The sequence below is a fragment of the Rosa chinensis genome, chromosome 2 (assembly GCF_002994745.2).
Source record: "Rosa chinensis cultivar Old Blush chromosome 2, RchiOBHm-V2, whole genome shotgun sequence".
Taxonomy (NCBI): domain Eukaryota; kingdom Viridiplantae; phylum Streptophyta; class Magnoliopsida; order Rosales; family Rosaceae; genus Rosa; species Rosa chinensis.
Window position 1 is genome coordinate 14576276 of NC_037089.1, and position 15896 is coordinate 14592171.

The window sequence follows — 15896 nt, forward strand, 5'->3', positions numbered from 1 at the left end:
AATCGAACAGAATGTCAACGAACATATCCCCAGGATCCCAAATCCAGCCCCCTGGAGAAGTTAAGCCCAATAGAGGGGTCCTGATTTGGGCCCGAAGGCAGCCCAAGAAGGTGGTCCGATTTGATCTGGACACCCAACCCCTATTACGCACCCAAAAGCGGCGTCTCCACGCTAGCACCAGCCATGACCGTAGCCACTTTAGAAGGATTCTGCCATTGCCGTCGCGGCTGTTGATCTTCGCCCACTCAAGCAACATCAACGATCTGAACACCCAAGCCCAGAACATCCAGATCCCACGTCTGACCGCCTCCGGTTCTGGAGACATCTGCAATTCCGGCAAAGACGCCAGCAATAGCGAAACTCCAGATCCCCCGCCCGACATCACCACTGATACCAGTATTAACAAGGCAATCCCAGTACTACCAGTGAAAGTCACCGCAAGATTACTTGGACCTGGATCCCACAAGCCTCTTGGAGCAATCACCAACATGATCTGCATCCACATTTCGGCAAGTATCACCGAAATCAGGTGGAAGCAAAGTGAAATTGTCAAGGAGAGGTACAGGATTGCTTTCGCCGCAAAACGACGATCACCTCCAGAGATAAGGAAGCCATGAGGCCTCCACCTATGCGCCACCAACAAAGGCAAGCAAATACGCGTGCGGTGATGGAGGGTAGAGGAGCGCCGCTAGGGTTTACCTAATCACTTATTTGTCAAATCATGCTATGTAACTATTAAGAAAAAGACAATCTTATCATTCTAAAATCTAATGACTCTAAGTTATTTTGGCTTTCTTGCATGGGCATCTTCTGAGAAATAGGCAAAAGGTTAGATATTTTCCTTTCTTCTCATTTTTCCTGTTTGGTATGCCATTCCATTTCACTTGTTCACACCAATCTCACCTTGGTGTTGTAAGGCTAATGACTAAAGTTTATTTATAGAAACAAATAATATCATCTCTTTAGCACAAAAAATATCAAATAAACAGGGTTTTCTACTTTGATAAAATTAAAAGATTTACCAATAAATAGCTAGTCTTCCCTAATACCCAAAACCATATGATTTTAATCAAGAAGCCGACCAACATGCCATTCTTGAAGGCCCACAAGAATTATTGAACCCTACACCAGCTGACCTAACTTGCTGCAAAAGAAACAAAGATTCATACAAGTCCACTGCATGTACTTTTTTTTTTCTTTCCACAGTGATCAACAATCATATCCACTAGAAAAAGCGTCCACACGTTGCCGTGGGTTTTATTATCAATCAATTTATTTGTAGTAATGTACTCTACCTAGTTGTTTTTACATTGTGAGGTGCGGTGAGTAATGTGCTCATGTAGATAAATAACAATTTGGTTTACTCACTCTTAAAAACAATTGGAATTGTTTGAAATGAAGAAGCTTAGAAGATGAAGAAAATATTATTAACCCAAGGATATGATCTTTTAATCTTATACAATTCAATTAATAAAGCATGGCAGTTTCTTGACATTACAAAAGATCTAATACAAATTGAGAAATATATCTCTAGTATGGCTTGTATCTCCAATCTGATCTTGACCGTATTCGACGTCCCATTCCAGAACCCAACTGCAGATTAAGATTGTACAATGTAATATGTTAGCAACTGATTTGAATTACAAATAAACAGTTCCATCAAAGACATTAACCAAGAAACGATAATGCTGATTTTTAGTTGCCTGATCTTTGCTGCACCATTTGATGAATTTGGCTTTTTATGCTTATACATGTTAATCTATGGAAGTTCAATACAAAGTTTAATAGTTTAGTAATAAGAATTCACAGCAATCTAAAGATAATATATCTACATAAGATATTTACCTCATATGCATTTGCAACCAAATGAACTTGTAACTTTCTACCCAGTCATTTTGACTTTAGTCATCGGCTTTCCTCATCTGTGCACAACAGTTTTTGTGGCGGGAATCAATGACCTGAAGTCCATCTGTTATAAACTTTATCTTTTTGTATAGAAGCTTGACAATATATTCTCATTAGATGGCAATGTTTTGCAGTCAAGATGAACCTTTTGTTTCCCCCAAACCACTTCCAAAACTGCCTTCTTTTGTTCTAGTTGACATCTCTATCCAACCAAATCTACGTCATGCAAAGACTTGGTCATTGATGGGGTTACCATATTTTCTATCTCCAGTTTGGGCAACTTTGAGCATATAATTGTTTTATCACCTGAGTAGTTTAAATCACACTACTAGAATAATGTCATTACACATCGCCACTATTAAATCGGTCAGGATTGTACCTGATGTTAAAAATCGTGCTAACATCAGTTTGTGAAAAAACCGATTTCTATTGTTATTATAGACATCAGTCACCAACTGAAACGATGAGAAAAGTTTCGTTGGAAAAATTTTTAAAAACGCGGAGGGACTAAGTTGAAATTTTCAGATATGTGGGGGGACCAAAATATTCATTTCCCCAACCCTTAGAATTTTTTCACTCTGTCTAAAACTTACAAACCCTAATTACTAACTCTCACTTTGACTCCAGCGCGCGCCTCCTTCTTCGCGTCGACCTCGTTCTCCAACCTGACCCGGCCCGAGCTCGTTCTCAGACCTGAGCGGCTTCGAGCTCGTTCTCCGACCACCACCAGCGTAGGTCCTCTCTCTCTTCTCCCCACCACCAAAACTGATTTTCTATCCAGCGTTTCATCGTCTTTTTCTTGTGAAGAGAGAGTGAGATGGGTGCGGAGAAAGCAGAGGCGTCGTTGGATTGGTTGATCACCGGGTTCAACAGTCAGATCTTAGAGCTCCAAGAGCTCGTTATTGCTTAAAATAGTAAGACCCAACCTGATTACCCAATCTTAAATTTATGAACTTTTGATACGGCTCTTATCATCTCACATATTCTTCCAATTAGTGCTCAAGCTCAGATATCTGGTGGCTGGAGAAAACTGAAAAAGAAATTAGGGATCATGTCTCTATTTGTTTCAAGCTTTTCAGAATGAGTCTACGGATTATATATGGTGGCAGGTAAATGGGTCTAGACTTTGTTTATAGCATGATTTTGATGTTTTCGCAGGGATTTGGGTATTTGTTTCTGGTGGCTGCAGAATATTTGGTTCAGGGCGATGAGCTACGGTAATACCACTCTAGATCTGGTTTTTCTTTTGGTATGGGTGTGGAGTGTTAACTTGTTTAAACTTTATTTTGCTGAAATTGGGATTATTGGGATAATTGACTTGAATGGAAATTCTCATTGACATATTGAATATCCCCTATGGGTTGTTTCTGGGTTTTCAATTTTGTTTGCTTGAAAAAATCTCTCTTGAATGTCTGGGATAGTTTCTGATCAACAAATCTCTCTTGTTTGGCCTTTTTCTTGCAGGACATCCTTTTGTAGAAGTACTTCTTTTTGCAGTCATTGTTTTTCTATTCTCCCAGAAAAGTTACAAGCCCCCTAAGAAGCCTTTAACAGAGAAGGTTTGTATGAAAGTTTTATGCTAGTACTTTTTTCTTGTGGAACAATACACTCTGCTTGCGCACCACCTTTAATCCATTGAACTGCTTTTTATATTCGTAACTTAACAAAACAAGGAGTTAGAAGTGTTGAGGCATTGTTGTAAATTGTAATTTAATTATACTTCCTCGTGGGATTTGAAAGAAAAGATCTGTGTGACCAATTTAGTTGTCAACTTTTGTCTCAATGAATAAAGTTTTTAGTTATGCTACTATTTGCATAGCACCACATATGAACTTGCTAAATGTCTAGTTTGATTATATGCTTCTGATTCTTCTGCTTTCTGATATGACATGTATCCTGGATTCTTAACTGAACTTGCTAAATGTCTAGTTTGATTATATGCTTCTGATTCTTCTGCTTTCTGATATGACATTGTATCTCTGACTTTGTGTTGAATGCATTCTTTTATGGGTGCCTGCGTAAAGTGTGTGATTCATGGAGCTTATTTGTGGAATTTCCACCGAGTGGACAAGCTATAAATCGATCATCTTGCAAGAAAAGAAAAGTTTCATTGAATGGTCGAGTTTTTGTGGAGCAGATTTGAAGCAGTGAATGGGAAAAAGAACAAGCATGTGCTGAGGTAATTTAGATTCTTTGTATACAAGTTTAGACTTCAAGTTTATTTTCTAATAGAAAAAAATGTCACTTGTAGAGGAGAAGAAATCTCACTTGTAGCATAGTTAAACCCTGCCTTCTAATAGAATCTCAAGATGTCCAATGTTAAAGGTATTTTCTACTAACTTTCATCACTCCATGAGATGTAGATTTAAGGCCATGACATGAACAAATAGCTTTTAAAGAATTTAGCTAGGAAACAAAACTTTTACAGCATATAATATGGAATTCAAGGTGAAATGATCCAAAATGAAAGTTAGTGTATATATCTGGTAAAGTTCAAATATAGGTTAAATACTAACCCGTGCAAAGAAGTACCATTCTTCATGGTGGTATGAGGGATAAGATGCATATTTGAATTATCCTATACAAGCACGTTCAAATTTGTAAGTTTGTCATCAATATTGCTTGCAAAAAAAAAAAAAAAAAACCTATGAAATTGAATCCTTTTTACCATTAAATCCCTTCTCCCACTCATTCCTCTACTTTTGTAGTTATTGTGCGTTTCTTTTGTCCATTTTAACATTTTCAGGATTTGGAACAAAGAAGGCAAAATTGTTTGGTATACTTTACTTCGACGAGTCTCGGAAAGATATTTGAAATTCAAACTAAAATCATATAATACCTACCTCTGATATGAATCCTGTAACTACAATATCATATTCATTTGTTTGGTGGATTTTAATAGATATTGGTTGTTATTCTCTGTCTTTATATCTTTTCAGAAATTATAAGTTCAAGCCTTGATGAGCATTTCCTTTTTCTGTGTCATTCAGAAAGCAGTACCATTCTTCATGGTGGTATGAGGGATAAGATGCATATTTGAATTATCCTATACAAGCACAAGAACAAATATATGCTGCTATATACTTGATTGGTAATGTACTATTTTCTCTCACTGGTCAAAGTTAATGATTATTGGTTACTATTCTTTTTTTTTCTTTTCTTTTTTTGAGTTGTTGTTGTTGTTGTGAGTACTGACAATTGAAGAACATCAATTTGATTTCTCTTATTTTTCTTTCCAACCCGTGCTTTTGTAAGCTAAGCATTCACTTGATACATTTGCTGATTTGATCTTTAATTTTCTTTGATTCTTTCTAGAGTATATTCTTTTTGTGGAAAATATTATGTATCATAATTGTAATTGAATTAGGATTACAGAATATTTCTTTAGAAGATTACATAGATTACTTCCCTTATTAGAATTCCTAGATTGTAGCAGTAGCAATATATGAGTCTAGCACGTTTAGACCTCTGTGCCTTTAAATTATTGGAGATGTTCAAAGGAAGGAGAAAGTAAAATCTATGATACGACAAGTGGAGTGCGATCTTGTTGTCATGAAAATAATATTAGAGAAAGAAGGAGGATTCTGCACTGGAAGTGCTAGAGTTACTGATCACCAGGTATGGTCATTATATTCTGTGAAACTGATATGGTTATTGATGTGTGTATCAATAGAATGGAATTCTAACAAGAATTTTTTTGTCTTATTGTAATAATGGTTATGTCTTTGCCTGGATATAATATATTATGTCCAAAAGAATAAGTTTTGGGGTGTTGTCTGTGGCAGCGATTAAGCAGTTCTGGGTACGTCTTTTCTACTTCTTTGCCCCCATATCTTGTGAGTGCTGCCATTGATGTTCTTGAGGAGAACCCTGATCTGATAATGAAGTTGAAGAAAAACATTACGTTACTATGTAAAGGTCTGCGCTTGATCTCATTTTTCATGTGCATGTGTGTTTCTCTTGGTTTGATATCGCACGGCCAGTATAATCATCACTTGATTAGTAGTGTCTTAGCAGTCGCTTATCACATGCCTTGTGCTGGCATCCTCTTGATTGAGTATTGTGCTGTGATGTGCAGGATTGTCAGGTGTAATGAGGGTTGCTTATATTCAAGAAGTTGGGAAAGCCAGCCTCTTTTTTGAGTTAGGCTAGCTTTTAATTAACATTTTTGTAGCAATTATGAACAAACATGAATACTAATTGCTAGGCTAGCCTTGTAGTAGGTTAATTGGGGTTTTATTTTGCCCATTTTGTAAACTGTTAAGGATGATGATTTCAGATATATATTTTCTGGACATCATCCTTGTAATAGCCCAATATTCAAATAACTTTTGTCAACTATCGAAATTGCAATTTATAACAGCAGCTATATATTTTGTGGACATCATCCTCTTTATAAAATGTGATGTCTAGATATAAAGTTGAAATCAGTTTTAACCATAAAAACTGATGTCTAGTAATACAGATACATCAGTTCCAAAATGAAAATCGATGTTACTGTTGTAGGAGAATAGAATTGTGTCTATTATTGATAATAGGAGCCCTTTAAATAGGGAGTTACAAGGTACCCAAAAAGGTAATAGAATCTGATTACAATTGAATACCTAGAACACATTCCTATTACAACTCTAAACCCTAGTTTGTAGAGGCACACATAATGTCGACATCCTTCAACACTCCCCCCTGTGCCGCTCAAACTTGGTGATGACGCTTTGATTGTTGCCTCGTTAAAAATGTTGCCAGGTAAGAAAAACCCTGTGGGACAAAAATAACCCTGGTCGAAGGACAAAAAGAGCACAACACGTCCTTCACTCTTCGAGATCGAACATGTAGACATCATGCCTCCCCCTGATGTCAATATCTCCCCCTGATTGCTACAATCATGGGAGTTCGGATAACTTTCTCAATCCGATGCTCTTCACATGTTTCTCGAAGGTGGATTTTGGTAACAACTTAGTAAATAAGTCCGTTACAATATCCTCTAATTGGATATGGTTTACTTCAATATTTAGAAGTGCTTGTTGTCATTTTGATGGAGGAGAGGAGGAGCACGGAAGGTGGCATTTTGCCTTGTGGAGTCCTATCCCACACTTCCGTCATCTCTTTTCTCTTTAGGGATAGAACAAGCCCATATCAATTGTACCTCTCAAATATCAAAAGATTGTCTTTATACCAATCTAATGGAGTTGCGTTGGCGCGGAGCTATATCTAGCCAACAAGTTCATAATAATTGAGGTGTCTGGTCTTGTATTGTGCTAAGTACAATAATGCGCCTATTGTACATAAGTAAGCACTTCTGCTATTAACACGTCTTCGTCATCATCCCTGGGACGAAACGGATCCCTTTTAGGGCCAAGACTACGGACAACCATGGGAGTGCATTTTTGACTTTATCAAAATGCCTAAGCATCTATTGACACGGTATACAAGTTCTGAATCTAGACAAAACCGTGTTCTCCCAAGGTCATTCCTCTCAAACTCGGATTTCAGGTGTTCAGCGGTTTCCCTTAACTCTCAAGGGTTCCAATTATGTTTATCAACATAAACCGCGACAATTGCAAATCCGGAACTTGTCATGGAAACGCGTGGGCATAGTTCATCATATCCCTTCCCAATCAAGTAGTCATTTTAGTGAGCATTTCAACCTCATTGCAAATGCGCTCCGTGGTCTAGAGCCACTTGACTTGGGTAAATAAAGTCCACAAGAACCTTCATTATATTCCATATCTAGATCCCCATAAAGATACATAGTGACCATATTCATAAGCTGCATGTTCAGTTATTTGGAAACTACCAAACTGACAAGGTAGTGGAGTGCAATGACATCCATTACGAGAGAATATGTCTTCTCGTAGTCGATTCCAGGGCGTTGTGAGAAACCTTGCGCCATAAGGTGAGATTGCCATCTCTTTTTCTCATCACGCTATCTAACGAAGACCTATTAATGTCATCAGGTTTTATGTTAGGAGGTGTTGGTATCTCAGGCCCGAAATCCTTCCTCTTCGTTAGTGAATCCAATTCAACCTGGATCGCATCTTTCCATTTAGGCCAATTTTCTCTACGTTGGCATTCTTCAACGAAGTAAGGTTCGATGTCATTGGTCTCAATAATTCCACGTCCTCATGTACACTAGTGTAGTTCGTAGAGATCTCTATATTTTCAGGAATTGGTTCTAACATTGAGGCGTCCCCCAACGATGTCTCTTGGACATAACCACAATCCAAAATATTCTCATGAGACGGATTTTGAGTATCAATGATCAATGGATCAAGTTGTGCCAAACTCGCTCACTCCTTAGGGCGAGAATCCATCGAACCTATAGGTCTCCTACTCTCTCTAGCGGAACCCATGGCCTATGACGCCATTATGCCAACTTTGTGGCGTCACCATACTACCATCCATGGTAGTGGTGCAGTACCCATCTTCTCTGGGTGGCATGTTTGCAGCAGGTATATGTGATCTCGTCACTTTTAGGGGATCAAGATGAGACATAGTGGGGACAGACCACGACAATTCCTATCGTTCCTGTTGAACATTGACGTTCTAATCTCCCCCTAACGACGGGAAGACTGTCTCATCAAAGTGACAATTCGCAAATCCAGCGAAATAGAGATCGCCTGTCAAGGGTTCTACATAGCGGACTTATAGTTGGAGACTTATGTCCAACAAATATATATATATATATATATATATATATATGCATTCGTTGCAATGACTCATGTTGATGCGCTGTGGCGACGCAATTGGCACATGAACCGCACACTCAAATATGCATAAATACGAGATATTAAACTCGAACTCAGTCACTAGCTGTAATGCAAATAAAAGTTGAGCGGCTGCTATGAGTCGTAGACAAATTAGCATAGCTGCATGCGATATTGCATAACCCAAGCGGAAATATTGGTGCGCATTACCAATGTCCAGGCTACCATCGTAGTCGTTTAAGGGTGGCTTTTCCGCGAGACCAATTGGGTGTGTACATGGGAATATGATACTTGATATCAATACCCAATGAAATGCAATAGTCATCGAAAACTGTCGATGTAAACTCTCTAGCATTATCAAGTCAAATTGACTTAATGGGATGATCTGGGTAGTGAGCTCGTAGCCATATGTTATGTGCGAGGAGTGCAGTATAAGCAGCATTACGAGTGGATAATGGCACAATACGTGACCAGCGTGTTTGCGTATCAACCAACACCATAAAACATCTATATGGTCCGCAAGTTGGTTGATCAAATCCATAGAATTCCCTTAGATTCTTTGTGAGAATGGAATTATTTCCTCAATCTTCTTTGCATAGGATGGTCTCAATCCTAAATAACAGGCTTTACAGAACGAAACATGAGCTTTATAATCAACCAATTTGGTTAAGCCATAATGTCACAATAGACTTGAGAATTAGAGAGAGGAGTTTATGGCGTCAATGCATGTATTTGCCGCAGGGGGTAGGCGGCACTAGCCATGTATGGCCTGTCTTTGCACAATCATGGCGCCATGAGGCGCATGTGCAGCTCCTCGAACCAATTCTTGGTTCTTACTTTTCTTCGTTCTGAAAATGGATGTCCGTGTAAAGTCTTTAATACACGGATCATCATGTCAAAGCCTATATGTGCCAAAATCCCATAAGTCGTCTCTCATGACATAGTTGGATTCAATAACTCAAATAGTGGTTGCATACAACCCACTAGAGCGACACATAAGTTTCTCTAATACTTGTTCACGTCCGTAGTCATTAGAGTGATGCAAAGGAACTCTGTCCATTCTCATAATGTGTTTCCACATGAAAACCATTGGCTCTTATAATAAAGTTCGAATTAAGGTATGTCCAAGACATTAAGTAAAAGAATTGACACTTTATTAATAGCCAATGATTACATCAAAGTTTCCAAAATCTAATCTAAAATAAAATCAAAGTAAGACACATTGTAGTCACTCTATCCATTTGGTAACTCCAATCAAATATGACCAGGAAAGTAGAGAGAAATGTTGGTGGAGCAAGGCTCTCTTAAGTACCAATAATCTCAATGACTTTCCAAGACATCACATTTTATTGGGTCCGCCACATAAGAAAGAGTTAATACAATTGTCATTTATTGACTAAGGCAAATTGCCATTACAAAAGTTCTTGGAAAAATAAAAAGGACTTAATCTAATCAAAGTCTGTTGCATCCATGTGCACTTCATCTTCAGCTTTGAAGTCCTCTATGGTGAGATTGACATCTCCACCATCTTCTTCTTCTTCTGCAAGGTACACTTCTTGCTCTCTCAGGTCCCTATATGCCCTGTATCTTGTAGCTAGTTCCTCACTTGCCTTGCATTGCTTGAACCAATGCTCAATTGATCCACATGGATGACACTCATCATTGCGGTTGCCTCCCTTTAATTGAGGTGCACATTGTGCACGTTGCGGGCGTTCCCTACGAGGGTTGGTGCCACCACCACGACCCATTGAGCCACCATTACGGCTAGGGATACCACGACCCCCTCTCCCACGTGTGGCATTACCACCACGTGTATCCGCACCAAACTTGCGGTTTCCTTCCTGGTTAGGGCGGTTATATGGGCCCAAACGTCCCTCATGTCCCCCATTCTTAGGGTACCGCTCCTTGCGCCCTCCTTTGGGTGCATTATAATTCGCCTCATGAACGCTCTTAGTTCCAATGGGCCTTGAATTATAATTCCTCACGAGTATGTTTTCATGTTTCTCAGCTACAGATATAATATTGATAAGCTGATGAAACCTCGTGATCCGTCCAACATTGACTTCAGTACGGTATTTCTTTGATACCACAATGGCTGAAACGGGGAAGGTGGAGAGAGTTTTCTCAATTAACTCTTGCTCTGTGACAGGTTGCCCACAGAATCTCAACATGGATTGTAAGCGAAGAGCCTCTGAATTATATTCAGTAACAGACTTGAAGTCAGCAAAGCGCAGATTGTTCCATTGAACCTTCAAGTTAGGGAGGAGGGAATCTTGGACATTGTCAAAGCGCTCTTCTAGCGCTACCCATAACTCTCTTGCATCCTTGATCGACATATACTCCAATCTGAGTGCCTTGTCCATATGGCGTCGCATCAAGATAACTGCTTGAGCATGCTTTGTAGATGTTCGGTTGAACTCAATATCCGGGTTAGGTGCCTGGATTATGGGTAATATTCCCTTGGAAGTGAGATGATTCTCAACATCGGTTACCCAAGTGTGGTAATCCGAGCCTGTTGAGTCAAGCATGGGAAAATCGAGTCTAGGTTCATTCGACATCCTGAAAATAAGAAGAGAAGATATATTAGTTTCGGAGCTAAACTTCCACGAAAACTAAAAATAATAAGATTTCCAAGCTATGCTACCAAGAAATCAATTTCCAAGAATCTCTTTTGGATTAGACCAAACAATAATGTTTAATATGGTCACAATTTGATGCTTGCGGACGCTCTTAGTCCAAGCATTGTGAACGCTCTTAGTTCACACGAACGCTCTTAGTTCGTTTAATTATGAACACTCTTAGTTCGTTAAGCGTGAATCCCCACAATTCCGCTTTGTTAAATATCAAAATCATTTGGCAACATATATTCCAATATTTGCAGGAAATAAAAGGAATTTAAATACAAGAAAGCAGCAACCTTAATCGTAAAAACTTACTTGATAATTTAAAGCTTTGCTTCACGATTCTTTATACACACGCGTGTTGATGCAGGCGTGTAGCTAAAATAGGATTGCTGGAATTTGGTCGGAAATTGGCAGTTAGTGGGCTGCCCTTCTCCCTTCCCCCTTTGTTTCTTTTTTTTTCTTTTTTCTTTTTTCGGGGTCCAGCCCTTTTCCTCCTTTTTTTTTTCTCTTCCTCCCTTTCCCTTTTTTTTTTCTTTCCGGGCCCAAGCCCGCTCCTCCCCCTTTCCTTTCCTTTTTTTCTTTCTTCTTTTTTTTCTTTGGCCGGGTCCCTCTTTTTTTTCGGTTTCTTCTTCTCTTTTCTTCTTCTGGTCTTCCTTTCTTTTCTTTCTTCTGGTCTTCCTCTGTTCTTCCTCCTCTATTCTGCAGATAGAAGGTGCTGGTGCCGGAGTCGACGCTGCAAATCGGAGGTATGGGATGCTGAGCTGCGGCGGGCTGGTGTGGCGGACTATGCAGGTGTAGCGCGGACTGGGTTGTGGCTGCGCACGGCAGAGAAGGCGCAGTGGGCTGGAGGCTGCGGCAGCAGGTCGGCAGGAGACGTGCGGCAGTGGGCTGCAGGCTTGTGTGCAGCGCGGAGGTGCAGGGTGAGCGGCAGGGGTGTGCTGGGATCTGCAAGGCGGGCTGGTGCGGTGGCTGGTGCTGTGTGCAGCGCGGGTTGGAGGGAGGCGAGGCCGAGTGCGGCTGGGCAGCAGGGAGGCGAGGCCGAGTGTGCTCGGGCTGGTGCAGGTGGGTGCGACTGGGCTGGCAGGTGCGTTGCAGGGACAACAGGGGCTGTGGCTGCGGTGGTTGAGGCTAGGGCTGCAAGTAGGGGTTTCGGCAGCTTTAGGTTTTAGGGTTTTTTTTTTCGGCTAGGGTTAGAACTCGTGCTGATAACGTGTTGTAGGAGAATAGAATTGTGTCTATTATTGATAGTAGGAGCCCTTTAAATAGGGAGTTACAAGGTACCCAAAAAGGTAATAGAATCTGATTACAATTGAATACCTATAACACATTCCTATTACAACTCTAAACCCTAGTTTGTAGAGGCACACATAATGTCGACATCCTTCAACAGTTACTGAAATATACAGACATCGATTTTTTGTCGAAAACGATATGTTACTGAGTACCAGACATCAGTTCCAAAATGGAAATCGATGTTACTAAAATATACAAACATTGATTTTTTGTCGAAAACGATATGTTACTGAGTACCAGACATCAGTTCCAAAATGGAAATCGATGTTACTAAAATATACAAACATTGATTTTTTGTCGAAAACGATATGTTACTGAGTACCAGACATTAGTTCCAAAATGGAAATCGATGTTACTAAAATATACAGACATCGATTTTTTGTCGAAAACGATATGTTACTGAGTACCAGACATCAGTTCCAAAATGGGAACCGATGTCTGTAACAGTATCAGTTATCGGTTAAATCAATAACGATGTTAAAACGCAAACTTGTGTTGTGTAATCTATATTTCTTTAAGCATTAAATACAATAAAATGTGGGTTTAACAATAGTAAAACATGTAAGTTTGTTATCATTTAAACCTATTTACATCGATTTATTATTAGGAACCGATGTCTACACAAATACTAGACATCGGCTAAAAACCGATGTCTGCATTTTCTGGATCTTTCTCATCACCCACAATGACATCGGTCTGGTTTTTGTTTCTCATCGGTTTTTGGCCGATGTCTGGGGCCATAATTCTAGTAGTGTCATCAATGATTCTAACTTTCATTTCAGAATTGTCCCTTTATATATGGAATATGATAAGATGAGATTAATGAGAGAACTACGAAATACCTGCTCCAACTGCTAAAACAACAATATTTGGATAAGGTTTCTTGTATATCTGATATATCAACTTCTATACCATGTCACCCTGTAGAGCCACCAAATGATTCATTCAACTGAACAGTTTGCCAAATTAATCAGAACACAGATAAACAAAGCCGAACAAGCACACTCAAGGAAGCCATGCACAATCAACACATCTCTAAATACTCAGCATTTCAGCTAAAAGAAAACCATACCTCTCCAAACTCTGGAAGCTCACTATCAAATAGCAACTTACCCAAAATCCTAATTCTCTTGAACAATGAAAAAGTTCCTTCTTTTGAGCACAAACAAACTAACCTACTTCCGTCTTGTTCCCCACAAAATCACAGTTCAAAGCATCGATTTCAATAGCAACTGAAATATATAGTGCGAAAAAACATTATCAAATCGAAATCTTGTGGAATGGTACAAAATCCAAGTAGCTTTTTGTTTCTTTAGAACCGAACAAATGAATGTATTGACTAACCCAACAAAAAGGGAGTGTATTAGAAAATTTGCAACTATTACCGTCTCAAGCTACTTGGTTGGATATAATTATTCAGAGTAAAGAAGTTCAGTTAAGTGATGAGGAATTTGAATTTTCCAGATGATGGAAATAGTGTATGATTTTCTTTCATAAATAGTAGGATGATGCAGTTTTTGTTTTTGAAAGTCAATTGTTGCTATGCTTATTGTGTAATTTTTCTCTAGTGATTAATAGATTGCATTAGGAAAGTGAGAGCCAAGAAGCTTTCAAATACAGCATACTTACATCATCTGCCTCCTTTCTGAAATTCTGCATTTCCGGAGGTCCGTTAATACACCTACATTAAAGGAAAGAGTTTAATGAGCATGAAAGATTAACCATGTTTACTTGCAAGATGTAAAGCTGGAAATTATACAATTGAGTTTCTCAAATCTAACTCTTTCATTCTATAAGCAGACACAAAATCTCAACTACCTAGTAACAAAAGTCTCTCTTTACTCCTTCAGGAATTTCCACCAAGTTCCCAAATTAATTTCATCTCACGATTTATGTTCAAAACAATGTAAAGGTTTCCATAGATAGTGCCTAGAACCCTTGAATATTTGAAGGACTTGGAATTTGCTATTTTAGACTTATAATTTGGGGCTTTGTTCAATAATAAGTCCTGCGTTCAATTTAACTCAATACTCACCAACTTTATGGATACTCCTCCCACCAACTTCGTAGAAAATCCTCGTAGGAATTGACAGTTCCAAGGGCAGACAACTACAAAATGCAGACAACTTCAATCTGAAATAATCCAATCATTGATTCTAAAATTGATAAATAATTCACTGCCCAAAACCCAGAATTTAGCACAACTAAAACGTCAAACACCCAGAGGAAGAAAAACAACCCGAGAATCAATTTTGAGGAAGAAGAAAGTACCTGAGGAAAGCAAGTAGTAGAGCAATTGTTTCAACAAAAGCACGCCCATTCATTTAAATTTGGTAACAGGCCTTGATCACCTGTCTTGCTGTTACCATAGACATAGAGAAATTGCATAATCAGAAACTTTGAAAAGTTGCAGACAAAGAAAGAAGGGAACAAACCTTATTAAGATTCATAAGATTTTTTCTCCTATAATAAATTGAACCCAAATACACTACTAGAAATGCAAAAAAATGTAACAAAAAAATCTATATCATAGTCTTGGAGAAATGATCATTTACCCTATTTTAGGCACCAAATTGCCCACTTGCTCTACTAACCTTTTTTTAACCTCATTTACCCAAAACACTCTAAGGGATTATTTCCCTAATATTCAATTAATTCTTTTTTTATTCTTTTTTTTTTTTTGACTTTTTCGCCCTCTCCTTTCTCACTTAGAGAGAGAACTCTCTCTCTCTCTCTCTCTCTCTCTCTCTCTCTCTCTCTCTCTCTCTCTCTCTCTCTCTCTCTCTCTCTCTCTCCAGATGACGTCGGATCTCTCTCTCCCTCCCTCCATCCCTCCCGCAGGTCGCCCACGACGCCGGGTCTTGCCATCGCCGCGCCGAAACTCGTCCTTGTGCTCTCCGCGGCCAGGCTCGACGCCAAGCCGAAGGTCCTCGTCGCTGAAAAGCTCGGCGAGACCGGGTTGGACCTTCTGAAGGAATCGACAATCGCCAGTAGAATCGGGTACGTCTTTGATTTCTGTCTCTCTCGCCGGCGACTGATCATCACGGAAATTGCAACTTGATCGTATCTCCAGTCCCGGCCTACAACCGGAGTCATTGCAATCGGAGTGGCAAACGGTCAACCGGAATTGTGGCAAAACAACTGGAATTGTGGGCAAAATCGTCAACCGGAGTCAAGATTATTGGGGGGCAATAATGTGTCTTAATTGTTATAAAGTCTCTATAATTGTGTTCAGTGATATTTTCCTTTGTGTTAAAGACTGCTTCTACTGTGTTTTGGTATTTCTGATATATTATTGGGCGGCAATAATCTGTTTATTGTGGGGCAATAATATATTTGTTTTGTTATTTTTTGCATGAATATGGGTGAT

General features: G+C 39.2%; 2 long non-coding RNA genes across 6 annotated transcripts; one reads left to right on the top strand and one right to left on the bottom strand.

Annotated features, from left to right (window-relative positions):
- Positions 1–1860: 1860 nt before the first annotated feature.
- Positions 1861–14992, bottom strand: LOC112185764. Of its 4 annotated transcripts, XR_005805573.1 has the most exons (5): positions 14798–14991; positions 14562–14635; positions 14156–14207; positions 13369–13758; positions 1861–2211 (listed from the first exon to the last, which is right to left on the bottom strand). It is a non-coding gene; the product is annotated as an uncharacterized LOC112185764 (long non-coding RNA). The 4 variants fall into 4 exon arrangements; XR_005805571.1 differs by having other exon boundaries at positions 13369–14207; positions 14798–14992; XR_005805574.1 differs by lacking the exons at positions 14562–14635; positions 14798–14991 and adding an exon at positions 14345–14514.
- LOC121051395 lies at positions 4022–5756 on the top strand. 2 transcript variants are annotated; one of them, XR_005805576.1, is made up of 4 exons: positions 4022–4084; positions 4157–4230; positions 4896–5523; positions 5691–5756. It is a non-coding gene; the product is annotated as an uncharacterized LOC121051395 (long non-coding RNA). The 2 variants fall into 2 exon arrangements; XR_005805575.1 differs by having other exon boundaries at positions 4896–5753.
- Positions 14993–15896: the final 904 nt, after the last annotated feature.